The sequence below is a fragment of the Mobula birostris genome, chromosome 11 (assembly GCF_030028105.1).
Source record: "Mobula birostris isolate sMobBir1 chromosome 11, sMobBir1.hap1, whole genome shotgun sequence".
NCBI lineage: Eukaryota > Metazoa > Chordata > Chondrichthyes > Myliobatiformes > Myliobatidae > Mobula > Mobula birostris.
In genome coordinates this window covers 70,711,596-70,727,177 of record NC_092380.1, presented here as the reverse complement: position 1 = coordinate 70,727,177, position 15,582 = coordinate 70,711,596, and the positions used below count along the sequence as shown (strand labels likewise).

The window sequence follows — 15,582 nt, the reverse complement described above, 5'->3', positions numbered from 1 at the left end:
TTTATAAACTTCTATTCTTGTCTTCCCTCAGCCTCCTACATTCCAGGGAAAACTATCCAAGTTTGTCCTGCTTCTTATAGCTGATACAATTAGATCAGGTCAGTTTAGACACTCTGATCACTGGCAATTCTCCTTTTATAGCTGCAACAGTCCACATCCTTCTTTACTGGCTGCAATGCCACCACTTGACTCACCTGAGTATGTGCATATAGTTTCCAGATTAATGTGTGCTTCTGGTCACCAGTTCATCAATGCTTTTGTCCAAGTCATTTATAATTGCATCAGAAACAAAAGAGGTACCTGCACTTACCCCTGTGGAATACCACTTGTCACAGAAGTCCAGGCAGAATAATACCCCCGCAGCACCACACTCCCTCTTTTGTGGAAAGACGATTCTTACCACGAGCGACCAAAATACTGTGCACCTTAATCTGCATCAGCCTACCTTGAAGGTCCTTGCCAGGTGCCTTACTAAAGTCCATAGAGACACAGCATCAATTACACTACCTTCATCAATCATCTTTGCCATCTCCTCAAGAAATTCAAGCAAGTTTGTAAAATATGATATGATCAGCATAGTTTTCTCTGTCCTTAATTAGCCCATGAATTTCCATACTTGAGCAAATCTAATCACTAAGAATCCTCTCCATTATCTTCAATTGAACTGAATTTAATTCAAGTGTAAGAGTTATTCAACCAGACATGAATACAGTTAAACAAGACAGTGTTACTCCGAGGCAAAGATGCAAAACACAGTACCAACAGTCATACACAGCACGAAGCACACATAGCACGTACAAGATAGCAAACACATGTAAAATATCAGTAAAATACAGCCACACAAAAAAAAAGCCTAGACCCTGAGTCCACGAGTGCTACAGAAATCTGTAGTCGACCACAATACAGCTTTGTCTTCTGCTGAGTGAATACAGCATTGTTCTGATCACTGGTGCAAGGCTCATGGAGCTACAACTTCCTGGATAATCTCTGTTGCTCTTCTGAAGCGAGGAAAAGCATTGGCTATTCTCTAGTCCTCCTGGACTGCACTTCTGTATGAGAGGATGCAAAGATCTTCATGAAGGACCCAGCAATCTCCCCTCTTGCCTCTCTTAGTATCCTGGGATAGGTCCCATCAGGCCTTGGTAGATTTATCCACTTTGACACTCTTTAAAAAGAAGTAACATCACTTCCTTCTTGATCTCAAAATGCCCTTGTACATTGGTACAAGGATCTTACTGTCCTTACACACATACACACACACACACACACACACACACACACACACACACACACACACACACACACACCACCTTGGGTTTCTCTTTAATCCTACTTGCCAAGAATATTTTATGCCCCCCCAATTTCTTTCATGTTTTATTCATATTTAGCCTCCTACAGCTTCTGATAACCCCCAGAGTGATTGCATTTTTCTTATTTTTGAGCTCTCCCCATATTGCCAGTGGAGGAGCTCTCCAGTATTTCTTTACTGTGTGCATCTCTCACATTTTTCTGGATTAGTAATGCTACAACTCTTCCTCTTTTCAGCTATTTGGCTGGGACTTTGTTATGACCACCTCCCCGAACTAACCTGCATCCATTATCTATAACCCACTGTTGTTTGCAGTCTGATTCTCAGTCAGTCCAACTGCAATTCTAGCTGATCCATCGGTCTGAGAGGAGCTATAACCAGATGCATGTCTTCCAGACAGTCAAGAATGATCCTCAATTGCTTCTTGAACTCCCATATCTGACAGAAGCAGCATTCCCCTCTTCTGACTGCCATTCTATCTGGCTAAATACAGTCTTAAAACCTAATGAGATCCAATGCCTTCGACCTACTAGAATGATGACCCAATAGCAGGAGCAACAGACATTGACCATTGGAAGCCACAGGGGCCGAGACCCAAAACCTGACCCACAGAGGAAAAGGTCTGGGTCTTGAGACCAAGGCTCCTCTTGAAGCCTACATTTACCTGCTGGTGCAGCATAATCCTCTCCAGGACTAAATCCATTTCAGAGACATAGGAGAGACTGCAGGCAGTGGAAATCTAGATCAACACACAAAACGCTAGAGGAACTCAGCAGGTTAGGCAGCATCAATGGAGGGAAATGACTGTGTCCTGATGGAGAGTCTCAATGTGGAACACCAACTGTTAACTATTAATTTTCCTCCTGCCTTTTGTGTGAAAATCCATTCTTCCAGTTCTGCCCAGGAGGAAAATAATTTCTCTCCATTTTTTGCTGCCTCACCTGCTGAGTTGGTTCAGAATTTTGTATGTCTTGAGAAATCAATTATCTTCTAATCTAGATACAGTAAATCCACTCCAGGTTTTCTGGGTTTGCTCAAAAAAAATCAATTAATGAAACCTATGGCCTTTGCGTCTAGTCTCACACAAGTTCTTTTTGTCATCTGCAACTTTAATTATCAGGTTTACCACATTATCACCCAGAGATTCATATAAATGGAAAACAATCATGGCCCAGCACCAATCCCTGAAGCATTCCAATAGTCACACTCTTCATATGACTAGCCATTCAATCCTGCAAACATTTTCATGAACTTCCTTTGAACCCTCTCCAGTTTCAGCATATTCTTTCCAAGATAAGGGGCCAAAAACTGCTTACAATACTCCAAGTGAGGCCTCACCAGTGTCTTATAAAGTCTCAACATCACATCCTTGCTTTTATATTCTCGTCTTCTTGAACTGAATACTAACATCATAATTGTCTTCCTCACCACAGACTCAACCTGAAAATTAACCTTTAGGGAATCCTGCACAAACCACATTCTTAACAATTGACTCTAACATCTTCCCAATCACAGATGTCAGACTAATTGGCCTATAATTTCCTTTCTTCTGCCTCTCTCTCTTCTTCAAGTGAAGTGTCATTTACAATTTTCCAGTCTTCTGGAACCATTCCAGAATCTAGTGATTCTTGAAGGATCATTGCTAATGCCTCTATAATCTCTTCAGCCAGCTCTTTCAGAACTTTGGGGTGGACACCATCTGGTCCAGTTGACTTATCAACCTTCAGACCTTTCAGTTTCCCAAGAACCTTCTCCCTAGTAATGGTAATTTCACACACTTCATGACCCCTGGCACCTGGAACTTATACCATTCTGCTGGTGTCTTCCAAACTGAAGACTGATGCAAAATACTTACCATTCACCATTTTCTTGTCTCACATTACTACCTATCCTGCATCGATTTCCAGCAGTGCAATATTCACTCTTGTCTCTCTTTTACACTTTATGTACATGAAGATACGTTTGGTATATTCTTTGATATTATTGGCTAGCTTACTTTCACCTTCCACCTTTACCTTATTGATTTTTTTGGTTGCCTTCTGTTGCTTTTTGAAAGCTTCTCAAACCTCTAACCCCACTAATTTTTGCTTTAATATGCCCTTTCTTTGGCTTTTATGTTGGCTTTGACTTCGCTTGTTAGCCACGGTTGTGTCATCTTGTCTTTTGAAAACTTCCTCTTTGGGAAGTATATATCCTGTGCCTCCGAATTGCTTCCAGAAATTCCAGCCATTTCTGCCCTGCCATCATTTCTGCCAGTGTTCTTTTCCAATCAATTCTGGCCAGCTCCTTTCTCAAGCCTCTATCATTCCCTTTACTCCACTGTAATACTGATACATCTGACTTCAGCTTCTGCTCAAATTTCAGGGTGAATTCGATCATATTATGATCTCTTGCTGCTAAGGGTTCTTTTACCTTAAGCTCCCTAATCAGTTTTGGGCATTGCCCAACACCCAATCCAGAACAGCCGATTCCCAAGTGGGCTCAACCACAAGCTGCTCTAAAAAGCAATCTCATAGGCATTCTAGGAATTCCCCACTCTTGCAATCTAGCACCAACCTGAGTTTCCTAATCTACTTGTATATTGAAATCCCCCATGACTATTGTAACATTGTCTTTTTGGCTTGCTTTTTCTACCTCCTGTTGTAATTTGTAGACCACATCCTTACCACTGCTTGGGGGTCTGTATATAACTCCCATCAGGGTCTTTTTACCCTTGCGGTTCCTTAGCTCTATCCACAACGATTCAACTCTTCTGACTTTATGACACCTCTTTCTAATGATTTGATTTCATTTTTTACTAGCACAGCCACCTCCTCTGGCTTCCTGTCTGTCCCTTTGATACAATGTTTATTCCTGGACATTAAGCTCCCAGCTTTAATTTTCTTCCAACCATGATTCAGTGATGCTTACAACATCATACATACCAATCCGTAACAGTGCTGTAGGTCTATCTACATTATCCATATACAGTGCACATTCAAATATAACACCTTCAGTCATGTATTTGCATTTTTTGATTATGTTCACCTTTTACTTTGCAACTCATTCTATTGACTGCAATTTTGCCCTATCATAGTCATACTTTATTAATCCCGGGGGAAATTGGTTTTCGTTACAGTTGCTCCATAAATAATAAATAGTAATAGAACCATAAATAGTTAAATAGTAATATGTAAATTATGCCAGTAAATTATGAAATAAGTCTAAAACCAGCCTATTGGCTCAGGGTGTCTGACCCTCCAAGGGAGGAGTTGTAAAGTTTGATGGCCACAGGCAGGAATGACTTCCTATGACGCTTAGTGTTGCATCTCGGTGGAATGAGTCTCTGGCTGAATGTACTCCTGTGCCCACCCAGTACATTATGTCGTAGATGGGAGACATTAACCAAGATGGCATGCAACTTAGACAGCATCCTCTTTTCAGACACCACTGTGAGAGAGACCAGTTCCATCCCCACAACATCACTGGCCTTACGAATGAGTTTGTTGATTCTGTTGGTGTCTGCCACCCTCAGCTTGCTGCCCCAGCACACAACAGCAAACATGATAGCACTGGCCACCACAGACTCATAGAACATCCTCAGCATCGTCCGGCAGATATTAAAGGACCTCAGTCTCCTCAGGAAATAGAGACGGCTCTGACCCTTCTTGTAGACAGCTTCAGTGTTCTTTGACCAGTCCAGTTTATTGTCAATTCATATCCCCAGGTATTTGTAATCCTCCCCCATGTCCACACTGACCCCATGGATGAAAACAGGGGTCACCGGTACCTTAGCTCTCCTCAGGTCTACCACCAGCTCCTTAGTCTTTTTCACATTAAGCTGCAGAAAATTCTGCTCACACCATGTGACTACCGTAGCCCTGTACTCAGCCTCATCTTCCTTGCTGATGCATCCAACTATGGCAGAGTCATCAGAAAACTTCTGAAGATGACAAGACTCCATGCAGTAGTTGAAGTCCGAGGTGTAAATGGTGAAGAGAAAGGGAGACAAGACAGTCCCCTGTGGAGCCCCAGTGCTGCTGATCACTCTGTTGGACACACAATGTTGGCAAGCACACGTACTGTAGTCTGCCAGTCAGGTAATCAAGAATCCATGATACCAGGGAAGCATCCATCTGCATCGCTGTCAGCTTCTCCCCCAGCAGAGCAGGGCGGATGGCGTTGAACGCACTGGAGAAGTCAAAAAACATGAGCCTCACAGTGCTCGCTGGCTTGTCCAGGTGGGCAAGCCACCTTCCTCTCCTTGCTTGGAGTCTCACTGAACATTGCCTTTGTTTACAAACCAAACAACCTTATCTTCAGCACTATCGTTCCAGTTCTCACCCCCCTGCCAAATTAGTTTAAATCCACCCGAACATTTCTGGCCAACCTGCCCGCAAGGATATTGGATCCCCTCAGATTCAGGTGTAATCCACCCCTTTTGTACAGGTCATACCTTCCCCAGAAGAGATCCCAATGATCCATAAATCTGAACCCTTGTCCCCTGTGCCCATTCCTCAGTCATGCATTCAACTGCTAAATCATCCATTTCTTACCCTCACCGGCATGTGGCACAGGTACCAATCCAGAGATTACTACCCTGGAGGTCCTATTTCTCAACTTTCTACCCAGATCCCTAAAATCCCTCTTCAGGACCTCCTCATCTTGCCTATCTAAGTCATTGGTGCCAATATGTACCAAGACTTCTGACTGCTCACCCTCGCCCTTGAGAATGTCATGGACCTGATCTGAGACATCTCTGATCCTGGCACCAGGGAGAGAGCATACCATCCGGGTGTCTCTATTGTGCCCACAGAACCTCTTCTCTGTTCCTCTGACTATGAAATATCTTATCAACATTACACTCCTCTTCACCTCTCTGATCTTTTGAACCACAGCACCAGACTCAGTGGCAGAGACCTAGTCACTGTGGCTCCCCCTGGTAGGTCGTCCCTCTCAATAATATCTCAAGTTGTATACTTATTACTGAGGGGAATGGCCACAGGTGTACTCTGAACTGACTGTACCTTTCCCCTTCTTCTCCTGACAGTCACCCAGTTAACCTGCCTCCTATAATCGAGGGGTAAATACATCTCTGAAGCTCCTGTTCATCATCTCCTCATTCTCCCATATGCGTCAATGGTCATCAAGCTGCAGCTCCAGTTTCTTAATATGTTCGCTTAGGAGCCACAGCTCATTGCACCTGGTGCCGATGTGTTTATCTAGGACACTGGAGGTCTCCCAGACTTCCCACATCCCACGCAGAGTACAAAACACCACCCCGGGAGCCATTCTCACTGAACTTCCATGTCCTAACAGATGAGGAATGAACAAATAAGAGCAGAGGGAGAGAGAGAGAGAGAGAGAGAGAGAGAGAGAGTAACTGACAAGATACTTTACCTCAGCCAATCCTGATCAATCAAAGCCACTCTAAAGACTGGCACACTGAAAAGAATGGCCACACAATGAATGCCCACTCTGCTTGCACTTCAGTTATTTTTATTCACCCTTTCTAATGAATCCCTCTTGCTGACTGGTTGCTCCACAACTCAGAGAACCTCTCATCTCTCTCAGCCCCAGGCATAGATAGCCACACATCTCAAGCGGACTATTTTGGCACTTGCTGTCCTTTTGAACTCAGTATAGAAGCCCTGGGGATTCTCTTTCTCTTTGTTTGTCCGAGCAACTTCATTTCCTCTTACAGCCCTCCTGATTTCTCTCTTATTTTTATACTCCTCAAACACCTCATTTGATCTTAACTGTCTATAATAAATATGCACCTCCTTCTTCTTTTCTTTCTTTTTCAATCTTTTTATTAATTTCATAGAATGAAAACATAACAAAGCAAAAATACAAGTAGTAGGAGATACATTGTTACACTTAAAATGAGTAATTGTAAAACCAAATAGTATAAATTGACGAAGCTCCCAATCGTGTAGAATAACAATGAATAATACAAAGCAAAAAAAAACTGAAGAAAAATCACGAAAAAGAAAAAAAAAAGAGGAAAAAAAACAAACCCCATCCCAAAAGAAAACTAAACTAAACAGAATTAGTCAACTAAACTAAAAGACTTGGGCAATACTAACAACTTGAAAATGGGAAAGAAGAAAACCTTAATGTCGACGACTCCATTCCTCTCAACCAACAGTACAGAGAAATAAAACAAGTTTGGAAATGATCAAATTACATCAAATGAAAATGCTGAATGAATGGCCTCCAAGTTTTTTCAAATCTAATAGAAGGGTCATAAACCACACTTCTAATTTTCTCCAAATTCAAACACATTGGTTTGTGAAAACCAATGAAATACTATAGGAGGGTTAATCTCTTTCCAATTCAGCAAAATGGATCTTCTAGCCATTAGAGTACGAAATGCAATCATCCTACGTGCTGAAGAGGTTAGATAATTTGAATCTATCATTGGTAGTCCAAAGATAGCAGTAATTGGATGAGGTTGTAAGTCTATATTCAAAACCATTGAAATAATGTCAAAAATATCTTTCCAATATTTTTCCAACAAAGGACATGACCAAAACATGTGAGTTAAAGAAGCTATCTCGCAGTGACATCTATCACATATTGGATTAATATAATAATAACGAGATAGTTTATCTTTGGACATATGAGCCCTGTGCACTACTTTAAACTGTATCAACACATGTTTAGCACATACAGAGGATAAATTAACCAACTGAAGATTTTTTTCCATTTTTCAATTGGTATAATAATCTTAAGTTCTCTTTCCCAGTCAGCTTTAACTTTATTGGAAACATCAGGGCATAAATTCATAATTATATTATATATAATTGCTACAACACTTTTCTGAGAGAGATTTAAATCTAAAATTTTTTTCCAAGGTGTCCATTCGATATGGGTGTGGAAAATTAGGAGAAACAGTAATTAAAAAGTTTCCAATCTGTAGATATCTAAAAAAAGTGAGATCTGGGTAAGTTATATTTATTAGAAAGTTGATCAAAAGACATGAAACAATTATCCAGAAATAAATCACGAAAACGTATTATATCTTTGGTTTTCCAATCAAAGTAAGCTTGATCCATAGTGGAGGGTTGAAATAGGAAATTAGATATAATAGGACTTGCTAAAATAAATTGATTAAACCCAAAACATCTTTGAAATTGAAACCATGTACGTAAAGTATGCTTAACTATTGGATTATTCATTTGTTTATACAATTTGGAAGAAGTAAAAGGAAGGGAAGTTCCTAAAACCAAACCCAAGGAAAACCCTTGTAATGAATTACATTCAAGATTTACCCAATGTGGATTTAAAGATACATCCAAATCTCGTAACCAAAATTTTAAATATCGAATATTGCCCGATAATAGAATCTAAGATACGGGAGGGCAAGTCCCCCCTCCTTTTTAGGTTTCTGTAAATACCTTTTACCTAACCTAGGATTTTTGTTCTGCCATATATATGAGGAAATTTTTGACTCTACGTTATTGAAAAAAGTTTTTGGGATAAAAATTGGAACTGATTGAAATACATATAAAAATTTGGGCAAAGTGATCATCTTAATAGCATTAATCCCACCAATCAAAGGCAAAGATATTGGTGACCATTTAGTAAACAAAAGTTTAATCTGATCAATTAAGGGTAAAAAATTAGCTTTAAATAAATCTTTATACTTTTTCGTAATTGTTATCCCTAAATATATAAATGAATCAGTAACCAATTTAAATGGTAAACGTCCATAAATAGGTACCTGCTTATTTAGGGGGAATAATTCACTCTTATTAAGAGTCAACTTGTAACCAGAAAAATTACTAAATTGAGCCAACAAACCTAGAATAGCAGGAATTGACTTCTCCGGATTGGAGATGTATAACAACAAATCATCTGCATATAGTGATAATTTATGTGTTTCGTTTCCGCGGGTAATACCAAAAATATTGGGTGAGTCACGGATAGCAATTGCTAAAGGTTCAAGGGCGATATTGAGAAGTAAAGGACTAAGAGGACATCCTTGCCTAGTACCACGAAAAAGACGAAAAAAAGGAGATCTATGATTATTAGTACAAACCGAGGCTACCGGGGAGTAATATAACAATTTAATCCAAGATATAAATGTCACACTAAAATTAAATTTCTCAAGGACATTAAATAAATAAGGCCATTCGACTCTGTCAAAGGCTTTCTCAGCATCTAATGAGATAATACATTCTGGGGTAGTAAGTGAGGGGGTATAAACAATATTCATTAACCTCCTAATATTAAAAGATGAATAACGATTTTTAATAAATCCGGTTTGATCCATAGATATAATTTGAAGTAATACCTTCTCTAACCTAGTTGCTAGAATTTTTGAAAGAATTTTTGATTCTACATTCAAAAGAGATATCGGTCTATATGATGCACAATCAGTAGGATCTTTATTCAGCTCAACTTGAACAACATCGCCAAAGCCTTAATGAAGATTTAAAATCAATCACGGAATCTTTGAAATCTCTGGATTGCGAAGTTCAAAAACATGGAGGTAAAATTTCTGAACTGGATATAAGTCTCAGAAGACGGATTCAAAAGTTGAGAACTTAGAGAAGAACTTAGCTTCGGCTACTAAACAACTGCAACACCTTAAATCCAAAGTTATCGATATTGAAAATCGATCGAGAAGACAAAACTTACGCTTAATTGGCTTACCCGAGGATGTTGAGGCTGGAGACCCTGCAATATTCTTTGCTCAACTTTTAAAGGATACGTTCAGTTCAGTTTTTCCCAACGATCCTCCATTACTTGATCGTGCTCATCGTATACCGTGGATAAAGTCAGCATCGGCTGTATCCAAACCGAGACCAGTTATTCTTCATTTCCATTATGTTAATGTTAAAGAACAGCTTCTCCAGACTGCTCGTCGACAAGGGATAATCAAGTATCGCCAGCATTCCTTCGGGATAGTTCAAGATTATAGTCCCGAAGTGATGAAGGAGCAACTGACTTTTAAACCTCTAATGTTGGAATGTTATCAAAAAAATCTCAAACCGGCACTTTTGTATCCTGCACGTCTCAGAATTTCTCTTCCTGATGGATCTCAACGTGTCTTCCATTCCATAACCGCCGCTCGAAGCTTTTTGAACGATAACTACCCATCTGACACAGATACCCTTCTTTAATTAATGCCCAGTGCTTTCTGCGCCAGCTTTTTTCTCTGGTGTTTTTCTTAAAAATAAACCTTCTACCACCGTACGATGAAGGTTTTTTATAAGCTCAAGATTTGTGTTTTGTGCTTACTACTATAGTTATTATTGTATAACTTATATAGAATACTTATTTCTTGTGAATAACATCATTTTCTTTTAATTTTTTCTTTTAACTTCTTGTTTTTCGTTATTATTACTAACGATTTGATCTGATGATCATTTTTAGTAATATGTTTTTTTATTTTTGGTTTCCGTGTAATTAAAATGGCGATTTGTCTTTCTGTTTACATAATCTTTGTTCTTTTTGGGACGCCATGTTCCTATGTTTCTTCTTCCCATAATCCCTTTTCTTTTCTGGAAGCGATATTTTACTTATTTATAATTAACTAATCATACGTATTGATACTATTTTTTTATTTATATATTTTAGTAATTATATTATGTAGATTATTTTATTATAGTGTTTATTTCTTATATATATCCATCAGTTTCCGGGGGGCCATCTATATAACATATAAATTTGGAGTTGCCTCCTGCAGAAACAGGGTTAGAGTTAGTATTAGTTAGTGCTCTCTTCAGCCTCCTTTGGCTTAGTTCGGGGTTCTTGAGGTTGGTGGGTGGGCTAGTCTTTTTCTTTTTTAATTTTTTCTATTGGGCGATTTAGAACTACAAAGATGTCCGCAGTGTCGAGATTTCCGGTTCCTCCCTGATCATGTATTCCTCTTCCGATTTCATGAGTTTACATTAGGGTTAACCTTTTACTTATCAAAGGGTTAATCTTAAATTATGGCTCACATTATTAATGTTGTCTCTTGGAATACAAATGGTTTAAACCATCCAATAAAACGGAAAAAGATTTTCAAAGTATTCCAAAGACTGAATGCTCATATTATTTTTGCACAAGAAACTCATGTAAGGAAAGAGGATAATCAACGCTTCTTTAAGTTTTGGAAAGAATAACAATACCACTCCAACGCTCAAGCCAAAATTAAAGGCTTTTCAATTTTTATAGATCCCTCAATTACATTTATTCATCAAGACATTATCTCAGATCCTAATGGCAGATTTTTGTTAATCACTGGGGCACTTTTTAATAAAAAGGTTGCTATAGTTAATGTTTACGCTCCGAATGTGGATTATCCTGAATTTTTTAAACACCTGTTCACTTCCTTTCCTAACTTAAACGAGTATATGTTGATAATGGGCGGTGACTTTAACTTATGTTTGAATCCCATGTTGGACAGATCCATAGGTAGTCCGGCTTTACTGAATAAGTCGGCTACTCTTATTAACTCTTTTATGTTTGATTCTGGGATCTCAGAAATTTGGAGATTTCTACATCTAAACGACAAAGAATTCTCTTTTTTTTCACATGTTCATCGTTCTTATTCCCGAATTGACTATTTTTTTATTGACTCTCGATTAATCCCATCTGTAGTTGATTATAATTACGACATTATCACCATTTCAGATCATGCTCCAATGAAACTTTCTATCAAGTTAATGGATACTTCTTCTAATAGACAATGGCAATTTAACCCTATTTTGCTTCAAGACTCGGATTTTGTCAAGTTTATAAAGGATCAGATTGATTTCTTCTTTTCGACTAATACTACGGAAGAAGTTTCCAATGGAACTGTTTGGGATGCTTTTAAAGCTTATATCCGTGGCCAGATTATTTCCTGTTCGGCTGGTTTGAAAAGACGTGTTAAGAATGAAATACTTTTGTTGGTTGATAAAGTTAAAGAAATCGATAAAAAATATGTAAGGAGCTATACAAACACAGAATTGAACTTCAATTGGAACATAGCTTATTATTAACATCCTCGATTGAAAATCAATTAATGAGAACTAGAAGTGATTTTTATATTCGTAGTGATAAATTGGGTAAATTATTGGCTAATCAATTGAAAATCGATTCGGTTAAACGTCAAATTACTAAGATTCGTAAACATGATGATACTTTGACAGTTGATCATGTTGGGATAAACAAAACCTTTCAAGAATTTTATACCTCTCTATATCACTCTGATTTTCCTCATGATTCCAATTTCATGCATGATTTTTTAGATAAACTGAATTTTCCAAATTTATCACCCGAAGATTGCTTATTATTAGAAACTCCCATACAGAGGAAGAAATAATAACTGCAATCTCATCATTGAATTCTGGTAAAGCACCCGGTCCAGACGGGTTTACAGTGGAATTTAAAAATTTTTTTTCCTCCATTCTTTCTCTGAAGTTGTCTAGAATATTCAAAGAAGCAATCAGTTTAGGTAAATTACCACAATCGTTTTATGAAGCCTCTATCCCTTCTTCTTCTTAACCATGGCCTTAATATTCCTCAAAAACCAAGGTTCCCTAAACCTGTTATTCTTACCTTTAATTCTAACAGGAACTGATAAATTCTGTTATTTCCATACTTCATGTTTGTATTACAGGCAGCCACAAAACCAGAAACCCTAAAAGAACCCATTAGTAAAAAGACTGATGAACACGCAATGTGCAGAAAGAGAAAAAAGAAATGGTGGAAGCAATAAAAGTGGGCAAATAGCATTTGGAACGAAAGCGAGTCCTCAAACACGAAGGCTGGAGCGGTGGGAGCAAGCCCACAGCCCACTCCATTCATCACAAAGCGGAGTAAACGTCAAGGAGTAAACATCGCGAGTAAACGTAGCGGAGTAAGCGTCGTGGAGCAGCAAGCATACGGCCCAATCCTCGCCTCGTCCTGACAGCCTGCCTTTTCAATCGTCCTCTTCTTTCACTGGCTGTTTTTGATGGTTGGCATTCCAACTTAAAGGTACATTACAACCATCAACAACACTGTTACATCTAATATTTCGGCAATAAATGCGTCGCATTTCAGTCACATTCACAGTTCTATACTCTACCCCTTTCCTTATGAAACTGACACCACCACTCCCTTTACAAAATAACCAATCATGCCTGATAACAATATAAACCTACAAAGAAAAATTTAAATGTGGAATCAACCAGGTTTCCTGAATACATATAACATTGGGATGATTTGACAAATCAGCAATAAACTTCTTAAAATCTTGTCCATGGAAATCAGGCTTCTCACATTCCGCTGCAATATTACTCACCTTCACAAGTAGATTGAAATACAGATACCCCACCCATCAGAGTTTCATTTGCAGCTTCCCGTGTACCACCAGTTAAAAGACCATAAGACATATTAGCAGAATTAGGCCATTCGGACCATCGAGTCTGCTCCACCATTTCATCATGGCTGATCCCGGATTCCATTCAACCCCATAGACCTGCCCTTTCACCATATCCCTTGATGCCCCGACCAATCAGGAATCTATCAACTTCTTCTTTTAATATATCAACAGACTATCCACCACAGTTTGGAAGAGCATTCCACGGATTCACCACCCTTTGCTAAAAATACTCCTCCTTACTTCTGTTCTAAAACTTTACACCACAATTTTAAGGCTGTGCCCTTTAGTTCTGGATACCCCCACGAGAGGAAACATCATCTCCACATCCACCAGGCTTTAGATGTTTCTGAAAGGACAGGGAGGGAGGCAAAAGAGGTAGGGCGTGCACTGTTGATCAGAGATAGTGTCACGGGTGCAGAAAAGGAGGAAGACTTGGAGGGATTGTCTACAGAGTGTCTGTAGGTGGAAGTTAGGAACAGGAAGGGGTCAATAACTCTACTGGGTGTTTTTTATAGACAACCTAATAGTAACAGGGACATTGAGGAGCAGATAGGGAGAGAGATCCTGGAAAGGTGTAATAATAACAGGGTTGTCGTGGTGGGAGATTTTAATTTTCCAAATATCCTGACCCGGATCTGGGCCATACCTTCCAAATATCTGGACCTGCCTCTCAGTTTTTTGCACTACCTTACTTACCCTTTTCTATTTTCTATTTATGATTTATAATTTCAAACTTTAATATTTACTATTGATTTGTACTCCAGGGAGCACGAAGACCAGAATCAAATATCGCTGGGATGATTGTACGCTCTAGTATCAATTGTTTGGCAACAATGAAGTATAAAGTATAAAGTATCGATTGGCATGTTCCTAGAGCGAGGTGTTTAGATAGGGGTGGAGTTTGTTAGGCGTGTTCAGGAAGTGACCCAATATGTAGATAAGCCTACAAGAGGAGAGGTTGTACTTGATCTAGTATTGGGAAATGAACCTGGTCAGGTGTCAGATCTCCCAGCGGGAGAGCATTTTGGAGATAGTGATCACAATGCTATTGAGGGACATCAGTCTAAAGACCTAGGACCCTTAGTAAAGCACGCTGGAACCATAGCGGTGTGGAGGAAAATTATGCCACAGGTGTGGGTATCGGGAGACAACAACTATTTTAAAACAGAGGTAGATATAGATATAGTAGGAACAGCAAAGGAGGTCGAAGTAATTCCCCAACCACACCTGACGTTATTGGGAAAGGAGGAAGGCCAGCAGAGAGATAACAGGCTGGATAGGTTACCACCTATTCTGTGGTCACAACATGACACGGATGTAGGGAGAATAAGAACAGCCAGTCCGGTAGAAATAAAGCTGAAAAAAGGGAGCAGTTCCACCCAGGAGACCACAATATCCCTTGAAACCAGAGGCAGAAGAGGGAATAGCGCCAACGATACAGGGGCTACTGGAGTCAGGAGTACTCAAAAGGACAGACAGCCCATGTAATACCCCGCTGTTACCTGTCCTTAAAGCGGATAAATCTAAATGGAGACTGGTGCGTGACTCGCGAGCGGTGAATGAGGTAGTGGAGGACTGGCCAGTGGTAGTTCCCAACCCACACACACTCTTGACTAATGTTCCACCAGAGGCAGACTATTTTTCAGTGATTGATTTGTGTTCGGCTTTTTTCAGCGTTTCCCTGGCAGATCAGTGTCAGTACCTATTTGCATTTACATACAGAGACAACCAGTATCCCTACACTAGAATGCCGCAAGGATTTAAACATTCACCACTCGTATTTAATCAAGTGTTAAAGGCGGACCTAGAGGGCATATCGTTGGAAAGTACATTGATACAGTATGTGGATGATTTGTTGATTTGCTCCGAAAGTGAGGGACAGTGTGAACAGGATACCAAAACCCTTTTAAAGAGACTGGCGCATGGAGGGCATAAGGTATCTAGA

General features: G+C 39.4%; 1 protein-coding gene across 1 annotated transcript in view; it reads right to left on the bottom strand.

Annotated features, from left to right (window-relative positions):
• Positions 1-15,582, bottom strand: part of LOC140205526 (uncharacterized) — a 63,250-nt gene that overhangs the window by 39,415 nt on the left and 8,253 nt on the right. The window lies entirely within an intron of this gene.